Genomic DNA, 12,478 nt, shown 5'->3' on the forward strand with positions numbered 1-12,478 from the left:
TATATCCCCATATCTCCTCCCTCTTGCGTCTCCCTCCCACCCTCCCTATCCCACCCCTCTAGGTGGTCACAAAGTTCCAAGCTGATCTCCCTGTGCTGTGCGGCTGCTTCCCACTAGCTAGCTATTCTACATTTGGTAGTATATATAAGTCCATGCCACTCTCTCACTTCGTCCCAGCTTACCCTTCCCCCCTCCCTGTGTCCTCAAGTCCATTCTCTACGTTTACGTCTCTATTCCTGTCCTGCCCCTAGGTTCTTCAGAACCTTTTTTTTTCTTTTTTTTTTTTTTTTTTTAGATTCCATATATATGTGTTAGCATATGGTATTTATTTTTCTCTTTCTGACTTACTTCACTCTGTATGACAGTCTCTAGGTCCATCCACCTCACTACAAATAACTCAATTTCATTTCTTTTTATGGCTGAGTAATATCCATTGTATATATGTGCCACATCTTCTTTATCCATTCATCTGTCGATGGGCACTTAGGTTGCTTCCATATCCTGGCTATTGTAAACAGAGCTGCAGTGAACATTGTGGTACATGACTCTAGAGCTAATCAATGAATTCGGTAAAGTAGCAGGATACAAAATTAATGCACAGAAATCTCTTGCATTCCTATACATTAATGATGAAAAATCTGAAAGAGAAATTAAGGAAACACTCCCATTTACCACTGCAACAAAAAGAATAAAATACCTAGGAATAAACCTACCTAAGGAGACAAAAGACCTGTATACAGAAAACTGTAAGACACTGATGAAAGAAATTAAAGATGATACAAACAGATGGAGAGATATACCATGTTCTTGGATTGGAAGAATCAACATTGTGAAAATGACTATACTACCCAAAACAATCTACAGATTCAATGCAATCCCTATCAAGCTACCAATGGCATTTTTCACAGAACTAGAACAAAAAATTGCACAATTTGTATGGAAACACAAAAGATCCCGAATAGCCAAAGCAATCTTGAGAAAGAAAAATGGAGCTGGAGGAATCAGGCTTCCTGATTTCAGACTATACTACAAAGCTACAGTAATCAAGACAGTATGGTACTGACACAAAAACAAAAATATAGATCAATGGAACAGGATAGAAAGCTCAGAGATAAACCCACGCACATATGGTCACCTTTGCCCTTTTTTGAATTGGGTTGTTTGTGTCTATTGAGTTGTAGGAGTTCTTTATATATTCTGGGTATCAATTCCTTATCAGATACATGATTTGTATCTCCCATCCATGGGCTACCTTTTCACTGTTGATAGTGTCCTTTGAAGCACAAACTTTTAAAATTTTGATGATGTCCAACTTATCCATTTTTTTTCTTTCCTGTGCTTTTGGTGTCATATCCAAGAAATCACTGCCAAATCCAATGTCATGAAGCTTTCCCTCTGTTATCTTCCAAGAGTTTTATAGTTAGAGCTAATCTTTAGATTGGCATCAATTTAGTAATTCATTAATATTTTAAGTATATTTTTGCAATCACTTATAAATCTATTATCATCCAGTTCACATTTTCTACCTACCCATTAAGTAATTAATCCTTTTATCTATTATTTTAATGAGTACCTACAAAGCTAAGAATTATGGATATAGCAGTGAAGTGGTCAGGAATGGTCCCACCCTGCCCTCACCAAGCTCATAGCCTATTGATTGAAGAAGCCAGACACGGAACAGGTGATTACAAGCACAGGTATGACATGAAAGAAAAGGAAACTGCCAACATGTAAGACTGAGAAACATAAACTAACCAAAAAGATTTTATCAATTTCTTGGGAATCTTTGACTTATTGGTCTATTAGCCCAAACAAAAGAAATACTTTAGCTAACAACTGACTCCGAATGGTAATTATTGCTTTCTTCTCTAAGTGCTCACAAACTTTTATTAGTTTCAGAGTCCACTCTAGGCTCTACCAGGGGCCAAGGAGCTCTTGGTCTTCAGATTCTGGAGTCTAACATTTCACGGGTTTTAAAAAACTAGGACCACATTTGCCTTTGTATCTTTGGCTCTCTGAGACTCAATATCTTAATTTCTCATAGATAATTCTCTGAAGTAACATTTATAACTTCTTTATCTACCTCGGGGTATTATTCACTGGATATGAAGACCTGAAGTCATTAAAAGCAACCCGGTGTTATGTGCTCACCTCTTTAAGGTTTTGATCCCTCCTAACAATGTTTGTTTGGCCATTTTTGGCTTGAAGATTGGTTCCCTTTATAGCAAAGAGAGGAGAATTTGGAGTTAAATGATTTCATTTTGTCTCTCCCCTTTATTAAATCTTTTCCTCCAGATACTTGGATCTATATTTTACTTTTTCATTATATTCTCAGAATATAGTTTAAAAGCAGTTCGCTTCCCCTCCTCACCCCACCTTACCCAAGCCTCGGGTATCATGGATAAAAATTGGGGGAGTTGGGGAGAAGTGCTTGTTGGGGGTTGAGGAAGTGCTGAGTATGAAGTGAGTGATGATGTGGCATCTATGTGTGCACAGCTGGAAGTAAAGGCAGGGGGATGAGAGGTTTGGATTGGTTATGGAGATGTGAATTTTTCCACATGGAGACGAGTATAGATTATCTGTCCATGGGAGTGGGAGAAAAGAGAGTCACATGGAAGGCCAAGAACTAAGTCATGAAGGATTGGCACAGTCAGAAGTGGGGAGAAGTTTCAGCCAAAGAAACTGAAATTCATAGAATAGGAAGAAAGCTTAGAAATGATCTAGCCCACCTCTCTCATGTAACTGATGAGGAAATGGTTGTCCAGATAAAAAAGAATCAGTCAATGGAATAGCTACAAAGGTATAGAGTTGTATAAATCCTGAGAGGGTGGGAAAGTGGTTTTCAAGAAATAGGAGATGGTCCATAGGGCCAAATGGTACTGAGGAATCGAAGAATGTGAGGGCACTAAGGATGGGCCTCAAAATTGATTAAATAATGCTTTGGTCTTCCAGAGTAGTTTTGATAAAAAAAAAAAAAAAAGGAAGCCAGATTGCAAGGGGAAGTATCAGGGAAAAGGGTTTGAGTGTGAAAGAGACAAGGAGATAGAAAGTGAGTTATAATACGCTCAGTAGGTTTGGCAGTACTAGGCAAGAGAAATAAGATGATAGCTAGAAGGAAAGGAGAAATAAAGTTTAAGATAATGGAAATATTACTATTTAAAGACAGAAAGGAAGGAACCAATTGAGTGGGAGGGATTGAGGATGCAAGAGAACTCCTGCCATCCTTGGCAGGAAGATCACAAGAAGAAAAGGAACCAGAGCACAGGTGGATGTAAGCCTTGGAGAAAGGAAGATACTGGAAAGTGAAAAGAAGAAGGTACCACATGTGGTGAAGGAGGCAAAGCAAAAGGAAAGCCACATCCCAGAGGACAAGTATGGGGATATGGGGAGAAAACCAAGCTGACCTCAAGGTCCAAGGTGGGACTCTGAGTCCTGCCTCTGCCTCTCCCTGGAACACTGACTTTGATCCCTCGGAGCCAGCAGCTTTACATTTGGATGTCACAGAGTTTTTATGAGACTGATATCAGGTAACATACATGCATATGCCTAGTACAAGCTGAGTTATCGGAGCATTTTTGAGATTCATCCCGGGGCTCACAATGCAAAAAGAGAAGATCTGAAATGGCTGCTCTAGTGAGTAAATTCAAAAGTTCACAAGATGTGTGCTGGCTGGGCAGTAGGAAGGTTCTAGCTGGAGCTGGAAATTGTGTTTCTTCTTTCAGAAGAGAGACCCAGGGAGCCCTCTTGCCGCTCTCCTGGGCACTGAAAGGCAGCACAGAAAAGCCTTAGAGAAAGAAGCACCAGAGTGTAAATTCTGAGATGGGATGGTGGGAGCAGTAGCAAGAAGGTACTATTTCAAGAGCCACTATTCCCTGGAGTCTCAAAGCCCAACCGGCCCAAGGTGATGGTAGCAACACTTTTAACAGGGTTATACTGAGGTCATCAGATTCTCAAGCACCCCCCTCTTCTTTAAAGTTCAGAACCATCAAATTAGAGGACCAAACCCCATCCTTGACCACATGAAAAACAAAATGAGGCCTGCCTCTGACTCAGACTGTTCACAGGGAATGAAGGCTGCTGTGGAATCATAGGAGCAGAGATTCTCAGGGTGGGTAGAGACTTTAAAGGCCATTTATTCCACCACCTGGCTGGTGTGCGACCCTTTTCCATACTCTGGCAAAATGCCAGTGTAAACTCAAAATCCTCCAGTGACAGCCCACTTCATGCGTGGCAGCTCTGATTATTTCACCGACTCTCCTTATATTGATCTAAAGTCTATATGTCCCTATACTATCCTTATATTGATCTAAAGTCTATATGTCCCTATAGCTTACATACTGGTCTGAGTGTAGTCCTTGGGATCCACATAAAAAAATCTTTGATGTGCCCTCAGCGCCTCCATTCCTCCCCCTTGATGGTCCTTTTCCAGTTGACATGTTTGTCTGTCTCTGCTACCAAGTCTGGCTCTCAGATCCGAGCACAGCTCTCTGGGTGTGCTCCGGGCTGCGTGGGACAAAACAGCGCCATCACCTCCTTCATTTCAGGGACCAGCGCAGACACAGCACATTTAGAGTTTTGAGGAACACATCATATTATTGATTCACACTGAACAAATTGCTCACTACAACCCCTATACTGTTGTGGGCAACTGATTGTGAGATCAAGAACTCTGTATTTATCCCCAGTAAGTTACATCTTGTAATATTTGGCCCAGGAACAAAAGAAAGATATCAACATGGACATATCTGGACATATCTAACATACTTATCATTTATTCATTCATTCATTCATTCATTCAATAAGCTGTTCCTCCCAGTTTTATGCCCTTAGTAAATGTGACTAGCCTGCACTCTATGTTTATTCGGTTGTATTTTTACGCAAACCATTGAAAAACATGTCCAAAAGGGCAGAGGCCTACAGTACAACATGAAACACCTCCCTGAAGAATGATTGACCACTGACTTAGTTACTTTATTAATTCAGCAAATTCACTCAATTAATATGTGTTGAGGCTGTATGTGCCAGGTCATGATCTATGTGCCGGAGAAACACACAGCAGTGAACAAACCAGACAATGTTCCTGCTGATTATAGAGGGAGAGACAGGATAATACTAATACTACTACTAATAATAGCTAACATTTATCGAGCATTTCCTATGTGCCAGGTATTTTTCTAAACACTTTACATGTTTATTCTTCACAAAATCTTATGAAGTAAATACAGTACTATCATTATTCCCATTTTATAGATTAAGTGTTCGGAGGCACAGAGGAGTTAAGACACGTGCTCAAGATCACACAGATCCTAACGGATGGAGCATCAGCCTAGGCTGTCTGGCAACAGAGCCTGTCTGTTTAACCACTGAGTTTCTATTGGGTCTCTGCAAAAATAAACACTAACTTAAACATACACATAAACACATAAGGAAATATTCTCATATGAAAAAGTCACATTTAAGCTGAGGTCTGAATGACAAGAGGGAGACAACGTCTCAAGAACTGAGGGAAGAGCAAGAGGTAGGAGAGGTGGGCAGAGGGCCTATCATGAGGGGCCTCTAGTACTAGGGGAATGCTAGGGATATAGCTATAGGAATTCAAGCGTTTATAAATATGCCTAATTGCTTCAGTATCCAGCCTACACATGATCATTTTTTCCACAAATATAACGTGAATGATTTCCATTCCTAATCCCTACACATGATCAAAGATGCCCCCTTTACATTCTGACAGTTCCCTTCTAGCTGTCACCATCACTGGTGTATACCAAGACACACTCTGGACCCACAGTCAAGATTCAGCATCCGTTGCATCTGCATCGTGCTATGTCAAGTCACAGCCTCTCTGATCTTCAGTTTCTGGGGATTTTGCCCATTGCTCCAGAATGCTACCTTACTCCTACAACTGAACCACTAGGGTGTTAAGCGTCTGGGGACACTTTGATCTAGGGAGCAATCACTCTTTCAACCTTTCCCCTTCCTGATCTCTTCCATCCTTCTCCCCACAGGCCCAGGTAAGCTGTGTCTAACATTATGCATCTGGCTTCCATTACTAGCAGCTCCAGGGACTGCTCTCTCATCTCCCAGAAGCCCTGCTGGTTTGACCCCATCAAGTTCTACTTACCCAAGTGTTATACAACCCTCCCCTTAATTACACACTCAATCAGTTCCTCCCGAGCTCAGCAATTTGTGGTCTCTGGGCATTCCCTGGCTGTTTTTCTGGAGGTAGCTCCCAGGCTGGGCCTTGGCAAGCCTCTGAAGCACTGACTGGGTTTCTAAGGCCACGGTGCCCAGAGTTGAAAGCCCTGCTGCTATTTCACACTCTATTTCCTTCCAAATTAATTCTCTGATGAATACTGTCCTTTGCAGTGATACAGTACAGGCCATTTTCTTACATCTTTCCTTTACCTTTGAGACTTTTAATCTCTCTTGAATCCAGATTTTCCTCCGTGGAAAACCTGCCTCAGGGAAAAATGCCCTGCTTTCCAACCAATATAAACAGACCTACCCCACAGCACACTTCCTTTACTGGTTTACCTAGGCCCTACTTCTGATTTCAAAGCACATGCTTGCACTCTCTAAACATCCCTACACCACAAGGAGCAACTCAAACTTCAGGGCATGTAACAAGCTGCTGAATTCTAGTTTCTTTAAGCCCCAAATACATGAAGATGCAGATTCAAAGTTTGTACTTAAGAAGCTACCATGTTCCAGACCCTTTTATATAGTTATTTTGCTTTACACTCTCCACCACTTTCCCCCTCCAACGTGCAGAGAGTATCATCATCCTCAATATACAGATAAAGAGAGACTTGGCCATGTTAAGTGAGTGGCCCACGGTCACAAAGCCCAGGAAAGTGGTAAAGCTGGCATTCAAGTCCCTGGTTCTTTACTCCAAGGTGGGTGCTCTCTTACCATCCCACAAGTGGTTTAAGTGCCTCTAAAACAGTCACCAGGATCTTACCACCAATGGCAGGCCATCTAGGATGGGGCGCCCACTGCCACAGCTGCCTGAGGAACACTCAGAAGGAGCCACAAAGAGGCTTTTCTGGCAATAATTTGAGCAATGCCTCACGTTTGTATAACACTTTTTTACATTATGAAGTGCTTTACATATGTGATCCCTGGGATAGTTCTGTGAGGGAGGCGCTATATTTGAGTCCCACCGTACAAATGAGGATACGCAGGCTTGTTAATGGAAAGTGAACAGAATGTCCGAAGTCACACAGAAAGTACATACAGAGGTAGGACTTGAACTCACAGCTCGTGACTCCAAGACCAGTTCTCTCTCAAGTCCTTACACGTTAGTTTGGATTTTTGCTTCAGAAATGGAGATTCCATGCCACCAGCCCTCTTCCACCACCTCCCACCTTCAGGGAAGTGTACACTTCAAAAGCCAGGTGGAGAGAAAGGAGCTCAGGGAAGACCAGCTTTTTATTGGGGAAAGTGTTTCTCCCCTCTCTCCACTCACCCTTGGGCAGGGACCAGGTTCCTAGAGGTTGGCGGGGTGGACCGGGAGGGTCAGGGCTGCGTGGCTGGTCCCCTTGGCCCCTAGAAGGCGGGGTCTGAACAGAGCACACAGCCCTCTCCCCAGAGAATTCTCCAGCCAGCCAAAGGGACTCACACTTGCCCTAGCAGACCCAGGGTGCACAGCGAACCACAGCTCTTGGCCCCAAAGCTGAAGAATGATACTTCCCTGGCATATAGTAAACAAAGTAGTGGCTCTTAGCCCCTCCCAGCCTCCTTCGCAGGTACATGGGCAGTGCCCTAGCAGAGTCCGGCTAAGGAAAAGGGGTGCCAGGTATCACTTACAAAGACCCAAGTTTCTTATAATAAATACAAACAGGTCAGCATGCCAAGACCCAGTGCTCTGAGGTCTGGGGGTGGGGTGGGATGGGAACTCTTTCTTCCTCCCTCTCTCCAGGTGGAACTTTCAGAGTTTTGACATCCTTGCTGTTCTTTTAAACTGTCTACATGAAACTATTAAAGGGGTGCCAGCACGTAGCAATGCCTGGCCTTGTCTACTAACAGCTATTTCATCCCACCACGTACCAGACCAAGAGCTCTTGAGTAAGATAAGCCGTGAGGCCCTCAGGAGGGTTTGGCAGGTGAGTCCCCCATGAAATCAGCCTACCCGAGCAAGCCCGGTTATAAGGGGGAAGAGGAGTGACCACTCTCCTCTATCCTGGGAGGCCCTTTACTTTGCCATCCAAGGATGAGATCCCCTCTGGAAATTATTTTAACCTTAACAACACTCATTTTCAAAAGCACTAAGAGAAAGGATTCAAGGGCAAGGGCTGGTTAGGAGTTTATGAAGTGCTTTTCACGTCCATCCTCAGAACAAATCGTCAGGTAGGCAAATAGCAACATCAGTGTTTTATAGTTGGGAAAGCATAAGCTCAGAGGAGTTAAATGACTTGCCCACAGTTGCACAACTGGTGGGCGAGGGGCCAGAGTTCTCCTGCACACACAGGCTCACTCTTCTCGGTAACGGCAGGCAGAGGAGAGGCACTGCCTACAGAGGGGGTGGCTGGAAAGAACAATCCCAGTTTCCTACTAGTTGAGGAAACCTGTTACAGCTAAGAATCTAGTGGGGAAGAAGTAGCCAAAGGGCAAAAAGGAAAGTTTGAAGGCCCTTATATTTACTCAATTCTCACAACGACCCTAATTAGTAGGTATAATTATCTCCATTTTACTTGAGAGGAAAAACAGGCTCAGAGACACCTGTCCAAGGGTCACAAATACCAGCTTCAGAATTTGAACCCAGTAGAAGCCGCGTGTTTGCTTTACTCCATGCTTCCCCCTGGTGGTGAGTGGGGAAGAGTACACAGAAGCCCCTTTGCGCAAAGCGGAAACAAGGAGAGGGAGAGGTCAGAATCCATTCAGTAAATCCTGGCTGAAGTCCACTTTGTGCCACGTCTTGTACTTGGCTCTAGGAACACAATAATGGACAAGACAGGCAGCCCCCTACTGAGGGACAAACAGAAACACAGGAGGCATACAGATGAGAGGGATAGGGACTTCCCTGGTGGTCCTGTGGTTAAGATTCCACGCTTCCAATGCAGGGGGTACGGGTTCGATCCCTGATCAGGGAACTAAGATCCCACATGCCACAAGGCATGGCCAAAAAAAAAAAGAAGAAGAAGGAATTCTCAAGACAGCAACATAGAAACCCTGCCTGAGTTTCCAACCATCAGACTCAAGGTGGCAACACCAGCTCTTACCTGAGCCTCCTTCCTAAAGACTTGCTGGTCCCCAGGATTGTGTGAGCCAACTCCTTAAAATAAACGTCTCTCTTTCTCCTTAAAAAAAAATTGCTTAATTAAAAAAAAAAAAAAAGATGAGAGGGATACTTGGGCAAAGGGAGGGTGTGTCGGGGGCCAGGGGAGGAAACAGTGTGTCACAAGGGCCAGAGGAGCGGGACTAACTTTTCTTGAAACAGTTCAGTCTGGCCGGGGGGCGATGCATGAGGGGGCGTGAGGGACGAGGCTGGAGATATAAGCAGGGGCCACGTCTCAAAGGGTAACGGAGCACAAGAAAGGGAGTGACCCTTTAGGAAGGCACTGAGTAACCTGGGAGGATGATTATGGGCCCAGGAGAGCAGTGCCAGAGGTGCTCACTCACTCAACAAATCTGTGAGCACTAGCGCGTGCTAGGCACTATTCTCAGTGCTGGGGACACATCGGCGAACAAGGTAAAGTCTGCCTTCATGGAGTTTACGTTCTCATCAGGGAGATAAACAAATAGATACATAGATGTGTAATATCAAGCACTGAGAAATACCACAGGGGAAAAGAGACAGGACAAGGTGGATGGATTTGCTTGGGCTACTGTGACAGAATATTACAGATCAGGTAGCTTAAACAACAGAAATGTATTTCCTCACAGTTCTGGAGGCTGGAAGTCCAAGATCATGGTGTCAGCAGGATTGGTTTCTTCTAAGGCCTCTCTCCTTGGCTTACAGATGCCCATCTTCTCCCTGTGACTTCACATGGTCTTCCTTCTGTGTCAGAGTCCTAATGTTCTCTTCTTTACCCGGTCATATTGGATTAGGGCCCACCCATATGACCTCTTTTTTTTTTAAGTCGAGAAATATGGTTTTTCAAAATTAATTAATTACTTTATTTATTTATTTATTTTTGGCTGCGTTGGGTCTTCGTTGCTGCACGTGGGCTTTCTCTAGTTGCAGTGAGCGGGGACTACTCTTCGTTGCGGTGGGCGTGCTTCTCATTGCGGTGGCTTCTCTTGTTGTGGAGCACGGGCTCTAGGTGAGCGGGCTTCAGTAGTTGTGGTGCATGGGCTTAGCTGCTTCACGGCATGTGGGATCTTCCCAGACCACGGCTTGAACCTGTGTCCCCTGCATTGGCAGGCGGATTCTTAACCACTGCGCCACCAGGGAAGCTCATTTGACCTCTTTTTACCTTAACTGCCTCTTTAAAGGCTCTATTCCAAATACAGTCACATTTGAGGTACTGGGGGTTAGGACTCCAAAATGTGAATTTTGAAGGGACATAATTCCACCCATAACACAAGGTGACAGAGTGTAACTAGGCTGGAGGTAGAGTGAGGGGGTGGATTTGAAATATCTTATGTAGGACAACAGGGAAGGGCCTCCCTGAGATGACAGTGAGCTGAGATCTGAATGAAGAAAGGGCGCTAGCCATGCCCATGTCTAGGAGAGCATTGCAGAGAGGGGAAGAGCTTGTGCAAAGAGCCTGAGGTGAGGACATGACTCGGGGCTCCTTGGCAGACAAGAACGGTAAGGCGGCTAGTGCAGCCGGCGTAAAGTAAGAAGAGACAGGTAGGAGAGGAAGTCACATAAAGGCCTTGACGACCATTATGACTGGCTCTTTCTTTGAGATGGGAAGCCCGGGGAGAATTTTGAGCAGAAGAGTGAGTGACATGATCTGACTCATATTTTATTTTTTATTTTTTTTGACTCATATTTTAAAAGCAACACCTGTGTTGAGGATAAATTAGCAGAGAGGGAAAGGGCAGAAACAGGAGACTTTGCAATAATCCAGGTGAGAGGTGATGCTGGGATGAAAACAGTAGCAATGGAAGTCTTAAGAAGTGGTCAATTCTGGATAAAGTTTGAAGAGAGGTGCAATAGGATTTACTGACGGATTAGATGTAGTACACGAGAAAAAGAGAGGCGTTAAGGGCAACTCCAAAGTTCTTGGCCCAACCGACTGGGTTAATGGTGGTGCCATTTACCTCAATCGGGAAGCATGTGGGAGAAGTTGAAGAGGCATGAGAATTGAGAGTTTAGCATGGACAATGGGAAGTTCAATACATATTAAATAGCTTAAATATCCATGCAGAGATGTTGAGTAGACAGTTGGAAATGGAACCAGAATTCAGGGGAAAGGTCCAGATTGAAGGTATGAATTTAGGAGACATTATGTAAATAATATTTTAAATTATGGAACTGCTTGAGATCACCTAGGGGGGTAAGTGTAGGAGAAAAGGTCCAAGGACTAAGCCTTGAGATACTCCAACACTTAGAGAGTTTTAAAAGGTAGATTCAGCAAAAACTGAGAATTTGAGAAGTGAGGAAAACCAAGAGAGTATTTGTCAAGGAAGCCAAATGAAGAAAATATTCCAAGAGTGCTGATGAGAAGCTGAGTAAGAAGACTGAACACTGGCTACTGATTTAGCACTCAGAGGTCACTGATGATTTTGACAAAGCTGTTTCCATGGAGTGGGAGGGGTGAATGCCAAATCACAATTGATTCAAGAGAGAAGGGGAAGGGAAGAATCAGAGATGGCAAGTATGAACAACTCTTTTGAGCAGTTTTGCTACAAAGTGAAGAAGAAAATAGCATAGTAGTTCAAAGATGTGGGAAAACTTTTTAAGACAGGAGATTTTACAGCATATGTGTAAGCTAATGGGAATAATTGGGAAGAAGAGAAAATTAACAATAGAGGAACGAAATAATTGTAGGAATTAATGCAAAGCTGCAGGGTTGGCCTTGGATAGGAGTAGGGATGGTTCATTCTTAGTAACAGGACGGAGGGCCTTATAGGCACCAATGCAGCTGGGTTAGCAGGTTGGGGGTGGGGTGATGGATATGGAAGTTCTCTTCTGATTGCTTTTACTTTCTTAGTGAAATAAGAAATATAGCAATTAGTAGGGTGAGGTGATATTGAAGATCGAGGGAAAAAGATATGAGTATATTCAAGAAATAAACAGGTAGGACTGATAGAACTTAACTGATTAGACATAAAAAATGTGAGAGGAAGGAGACAAGGATAGATTTCTGGTTTAGTAACTGAGTGGATGGTGGCGGCGTCTTCCATTCAAATAGGGAAGGCTGCAGGAAAAGCAGGTCTAGGAGGAGAGGGGGAAAATTTTGTGTCTGTGGGAAATCCAAGTGGACATAAGTGTCTGAAGCTCAGAAGAAAAACCTTGAACTAGAGAAGCAGATCTGGGAGTCATCAACATAAAGATAGGAAGCAGAGAGGTTTTTGTGCTTGC

This window comes from Balaenoptera ricei, chromosome 1 (assembly GCF_028023285.1).
Source record: "Balaenoptera ricei isolate mBalRic1 chromosome 1, mBalRic1.hap2, whole genome shotgun sequence".
Classification (NCBI taxonomy): Eukaryota; Metazoa; Chordata; class Mammalia; order Artiodactyla; family Balaenopteridae; genus Balaenoptera; species Balaenoptera ricei.